Below are 6,437 nucleotides of genomic sequence, written 5' to 3' on the forward strand. Positions count from 1 at the left end.
TGGGAAGTGTGGGGGTTACTGTTGATGATGAGGATGGTGAGTCTAGGACTCCTTGACCTTCCTAAGAGTTGGCATTCCTATTCGGACTCTGTCAATGGTCGGGAGAAATTGCCAGGATGGGAAAGACTGTGGTCAGAGCTTGTGCAAGAGGAGATTAGACGGAGCACCAGAGACGGTTCTTCATCCATGCAGGATGAGGAGAACTGTGCCTTAGCGAGTAAGGCGAGGAAGGGGAAGGGGAAGGTTTCTCTTTCCGAATCCAGTTCCTCCAATGATGGGAAGAATGTTGACAAGGCGAAGGTTAGATGCTTTCGTTGTCATGAGATGGGTCATTATGCTACTAATTGCCCAAAGAAGAAGTCCAAGAAGGGATCCGGGGAAGGATCTGAAGGTGAGGCAGCCTCACTTGCTTCACAGTTTGAGTTGGACTTCACACTCTTCGCATGCATGGTTTCATCCATGATGGGAAGTGGTTGGTTTCTTCATAGTGGAGCTTCTTTCCACATGACCGGTGACAAAAGTTTGTTCAGTACTTTGGAGGAGAAAGATCTCCAGATACTCATAGGGATGGGTAATGATGAGAAGTATAGTGTCTCAGGTGTAGGCACGGTTATTTTTCAGAGGGAGCATGGAGCTCGCCTTACCTTGACCGATGTCAAGTATGTACCAGGACTGAAGAGAAACTTGGTGTCGATCGCGATGTTGGAAGACAGAGGATATGATGTGGTCTTTAGTAAGGGAAAGGTTTTCCTTAGACACATCATCACTAGGCAGGTGAAGCAGATTGGTTCACGGGTCAAGAACCTGTATGCTCTTGAGGTTCAAGATGCATGCAAAGCCTTGAGCAGCAAGGCAACTGATGGAGACTTGGTGGTTGAGAGGGAGCGTATATTACCTCTCAACATGCAGAGCTAGAAGAAGTCTCAGACGATTGTGGAGGAGCCACGATTGGTGCAGCAGCTTCAGGAGATTGTGGAGGAGCCACAACAGGAGAAGTTGAGAGGAGATCGAGTAGAGACATCTACTCATCCAGAGACCTCCAGTAGGGGGAAACTTCGATCCAGGTGGGCTGAGGGATCGCATGCAGCCATACCTCTAGGTAGGAGGTGGGGTGATGTGGATTGATCATCCCAAGGAGGAGGGGCAAGATCCTTGAGGTACCCAACCTCTTGGACGAGACCTTGCTACGGAAGCCCCAGATGTGTAGTAGCAGGAACTGACTGATTGGGTAGAGACAGATGCGGATGGAGCGGCAGAGAGAGCGACAATGCAGGGAATCCCAGGACAGTGCATAGCTAGCAGGCTGTAGCAATGCGAGAGGCACAAGTGTTTTGCACAGTGCTAGGTGGCACAGAGAGGTGTGCAATGGTGCGAGATGCATGGAGATGTTGCAGTAGCGCAGATGTCAGAGAGGGAGCACTTGTCAGCAGCAGATAGAGCTTCAGCATCAGAGGATGTTTCTATCCCAATAGGGAGGTTAGTTGGGAGGTGCAGTGTGGATGCAATGCTGGGAGATAGAACCAGCAACAGCACGGATGCAGTCAGAGATCAAAGTGACAGAGGCTAGAGCAGTCAGATACTGAAGAGCACAGAGATGCAGAGTTTCAGTCGACAGAGGCAATAGCAGTCAGAGACTTTGATGACAGAGCAAGTGGACCGGCCAGATGTGTTGCATGGAGAACATTCCAGAGTTACAGGATCGGGTTTGAGAGAAAGCCTTTCTTGTTGAGAGGGAGTGTTGAAAAGTGTGCAACAAGAAATTCTTGTTGAGATTGCAACAAGATGATGGAGCTTAGTGAAAAGAGTCGCCTTCACTAAGTGGGCCCGCAAGCTATTTTTGGCGCAAGTCTATTTTTAGACTATGTCTATTTTTAGACATATGGATCATGTCTATGTTTATGGATGATTGATCAAGTTGGGAAAAATAGATGGACTTCTATTTTTGATGAAAGTGTGAGTGATCACAGTGTGAGTGATCAAAGTCTATTTTTAGACTGGCTGTCAAAAATAGAAAAGTCAAATATTATTATCTCACAATAATATTTGGACTATAAACTTGATCTTATTCTCTTGGAGCACTTCAGTTTGAGCTACAGAGGTGGCACATGCAGCTGTCAGAAGGAAATACGCTTTTCTTATGAGTCAATTGAGTTGTTGCATGCATGACTTCAGTTAGAACTCAAGTGAGTTGAGTTTAGTGGACTGGAGGTACAGTTGATGGAGTTGTGTTCAGTTTAGATTTGTTAAACTGGTTGTATTTAGTCTAACTGATCAATAGACTAGAGATGAGTTGGGTGAATTAGTTATTAATTAATTCAAAAGTTATTAACTCATAATACAACTACAGAATACATCAGTTAACTCAATTGCATTTCAGTGCATGTTCATTTCAGCAGGGACAGGTGTTAGAGAATCAGATTGCTATCAGTTGTGACTATAGTTGTGCACCAAATCTTGCACAATCAAGGGATTGAGTATGCCAATGAGTTTGCTCATGTATTTGCCTAGTATTGTAGCCTTTGCTCACGTCCACAAAGAGTGAGTGACTATTTTGCAAGTGAAAAACGAGTTTGGGAAGCCATTCTCATCAGTTCTTGAGCAGGTATTGAGCAGTGGAGGCAGGCAAGCAGTGGAAGTGATTTGGAGATCAGATCTGAGCTGTATTGTGTATAACAGAGGTGGAGATACTTGTGAGAAGTATTATGCTGTGTAATGTTACATGACTCAATCATTAATATACAGATAGTTGGGGTTTTTAGCGTGATGCTTTCCCCGGGATACATACTGTGTTAATGTGTGAATGCTCTTGATGTTTTATTGTTATTGATGCTGCTATATTGTTGATCAACATAGAGGAGCTTATGTATTGTGTATGTTTTCCGCAATAGTACATGATCAGGATAATCTCTGTGAATATGTGTTAAATTATTCAAAATTTCTACATGGTATCAGAGCTAGACAATTTGAAGAAAAAGTTTCTACATGGTATCGGAGCTGCTTGATTTGTAGAAGAGATTTTTACAAGATATCAAGCGAGGATTGATCATCAGATCTACTATTCAAGAAGTGTTTACATTCTATTTCTTCAGGCAGAATTTGTAATCGGGCCAGGTAGCCTCTGGATTCATCCTTCCCTTGGAAGGTGAGATATCTGGTGAATGCCCATATAGTCAATCTCTGTACGAGAAATATTTTGTTCTCACGAATTCTAGATCGGAAGTGGTTGAGTTTTGTGCTGGTGGAATTCGAATTTAATTCCAAAGCAAGAGATAAAACTTAGAAACATTCAGTGTGAGAATGGAGACAGTATGCCCCAATATCTCATGAAGTTCACCCAATGCCGGGATGAGCTGGGAAGTGTGGGGGTTACTGTTGATGATGAGGATGGTGAGTCTAGGACTCCTTGACCTTCCTAAGAGTTGGCATTCCTATCAGGACTCTGTCAATGGTCGGGAGAAATTGCCAGGATGGGAAAGACTGTGGTCAGATCTTGTGCAAGAGGAGATTAGACGGAGCACCAGAGACGGTTCTTCATCCATGCAGGATGAGGAGAACTGTGCCTTAGCGAGTAAGGCGAGGAAGGGGAAGGGGAAGGTTTCTCTTTCCGAATCCATTTCCTCCAATGATGGGAAGAAGGTTGACAAGGCGAAGGTGAGATGTTTTCGTTGTCATGAGATGGGTCATTATGCTACTAATTGCCCAAAGAAGAAGTCTAAGAAGGGATTCGGGGAAGGATCTGAAGGTGAGGCAGCCTCACTTGCTTCGCAGTTTGAGTTGGACTTCACACTCTTCGCATGCATGGTTTCATCCATGATGGGAAGTGGTTGGTTTCTTGACAGTGGAGCTTCTTTCCACATGACCGGTGACAAAAGTTTGTTCAGTACTTTGGAGGAGAAAGATCTCCAGATACTCATAGGGATGGGTAATGATGAGAAGTATAGTGTCTCAGGTGTAGGCACGGTTATTTTTCAGAGGGAGCATGGAGCTCGCCTTACCTTGACCGATGTCAAGTATGTGCCAGGACTGAAGAGAAACTTGGTGTCGATCGCGATGTTGGAAGACAAAGGATATGATGTGGTCTTTAGTAAAGGAAAGGTTTTCCTTAGACACATCATCACTAGACAGGTGAAGCAGATTGGTTCATGGGTCAAGAACCTGTATGCTCTTGAGGTTCAAGATGCATGCAAAGCCTTGAGCAGCAAGGCAACTGATGGAGACTTGGTGGTTGAGAGGGAGCGTATATTACCTCTCAACATGCAGAGCCAGAAGAAGTCTCAGACGATTGTGGAGGAGCCACGATTGGTGCAGCAGCTTCAGGAGATTGTGGAGGAGCCACAGCAGGGGAAGCTGAGAGGAGATCGAGTAGAGACATCTACTCATCCAGAGACCTCCAGTAGGGGGAAACTTCGAGCCAGGTGGGCTGAGGGATCGCATGCAGCCATACCTCCAGGTAGGAGGTGGGGTGATGTGGATTGATCATCCCAAGGAGGAGGGGCAAGATCCTTGAGGTACCCAACCTCTTGGACGAGACCTTGCTACGGGAGCCCCAGATGTGTAGTAGCAGGAACTGACTGATTGGGTAGAGACAGATGCGGATGGAGCGGCAGAGAGAGCGACAGTGCAGGGAATCCCAGGACAGCGCATAGCTAGCAGGCTGTAGCAATGCGAGAGGCACAAGTGTTTTTCACAGTGCTAGGTGGCACAGAGAGGTGTGCAATGGTGCGAGATGCATGGAGATGTTGCAGTAGCGCAGATGTCAGAGAGGGAGCACTTGTCAGCAGCAGGTAGAGCTTCAGCATCAGAGGATGTTTCTATCCCAACAGGGAGGTCAGTTGGGAGGTGCAGTGCGGATGCAATGCTGGGAGATAGAACCAGCAGCAGCACGGATGCAGTCAGAGATCAAAGTGATAGAGGCTAGAGCAGTCAGATACTGAAGAGCACAGAGATGCAGAGTTTCAGTCGACAGAGGCAATAGCAGTCAGAGACTTTGATGACAGAGCAAGTGGACTGGCCAGATGTGTTGCATGGAGAACATTCCAGAGTTACAGGATCGGGTTTGAGAGGAAGCCTTTCTTGTTGAGAGGGAGTGTTGAAAAGTGTGCAACAAGAAATTCTTGTTGAGATTGCAACAAGATGATGGAGCTTAGTGAAAAGAGTCGCCTTCACTAAGTGGGCCCGCAGGCTATTTTTGGCACAAGTCTATTTTTAGACTATGTCTATTTTTAGACATATGGATCATGTCTATGTTTATGGATGATTGATCAAGTTGGGAAAAATAGATGGACTTTTATTTTTGATGAAAGTGTGAGTGATCACAGTGTGAGTGATCAAAGTCTATTTTTAGACTGGCTGTCAAAAATAGAAAAGTCAAATATTATTATCTCACAATAATATTTGGACTATAAACTTGATCTTATTCTCTTGGAGCACTTCAGTTTGAGCTACAGAGGTGGCACATGCAGCTGTCAGAAAGAAATACGCTTTTCTTATGAGTCAGTTGAGTTGTTGCATGCATGACTTCAGTTAGAACTCAAGTGAGTTGAGTTTAGTGGACTGGAGGTACAGTTGATGGAGTTGTGTTCAGTTTAGCTTTGTTAAACTGGTTGTATTTAGTCTAACTGATCAATAGACTAGAGATGAGTTGGGTGAATTAGTTATTAATTAATTCAAAAGTTATTAACTCATAATACAACTACAGAATACATCAGTTAACTCAGTTGCATGTCAGTGCATGTTCATTTCAGCAGGGACAGGTGTTAGAGAATCAGATTGCTATCAATTGTGACTATAGTTGTGCACCAGATCTTGCACAATCAAGGGATTGAGTATGCCAATGAGTTTGCTCACGTATTTGCCTAGTATTGTAGCCTTTGCTCACGTCCACAAAGAGTGAGTGACTATTTTGCAGGTGAAAAACGAGTTTGGGAAGCCATTCTCATCAGTTCTTGAGCAGGTATTGAGCAGTGGAGGCAGGCAAGCAGTGGAAGAGATTTGGAGATCAGATCTGAGTTGTATTGTGTGTAACAGAGGTGGAGATACTTGTGAGAAGTATTATGCTGTGTAATGTTACATGACTCAATCATTAATATACAGATAGTTGGGGTTTTTAGCGTGATGCTTTCCCCGGGATACATACTGTGTTAATGTGTGAATGCTCTTGATGTTTTATTGTTATTGATGCTGCTATATTGTTGATCAACGTAGAGGAGCTTATGTATTGTGTATGTTTTCCGCAATAGTACATGATCAGGATAATCTCTGTGAATATGTGTTAAATTATTCAAAATTTCTACACAACAAAATTTCTTAAAGCAACTTGAGAAATACTTTTGATACTAATCTATTTTCTCTACCATGGATTTCCGAGGATGAAGTAAAATTTACATTTTTTATTATAATTGATTTCTTAAAACATCTTGACAAAGAAATTTAATATT

This window comes from Pinus tabuliformis, chromosome 2_2 (genome assembly GCF_031772625.1).
Source record: "Pinus tabuliformis cultivar Carrire ecotype Pingquan chromosome 2_2, CPIR1, whole genome shotgun sequence".
Lineage (NCBI taxonomy): Eukaryota > Viridiplantae > Streptophyta > Pinopsida > Pinales > Pinaceae > Pinus > Pinus tabuliformis.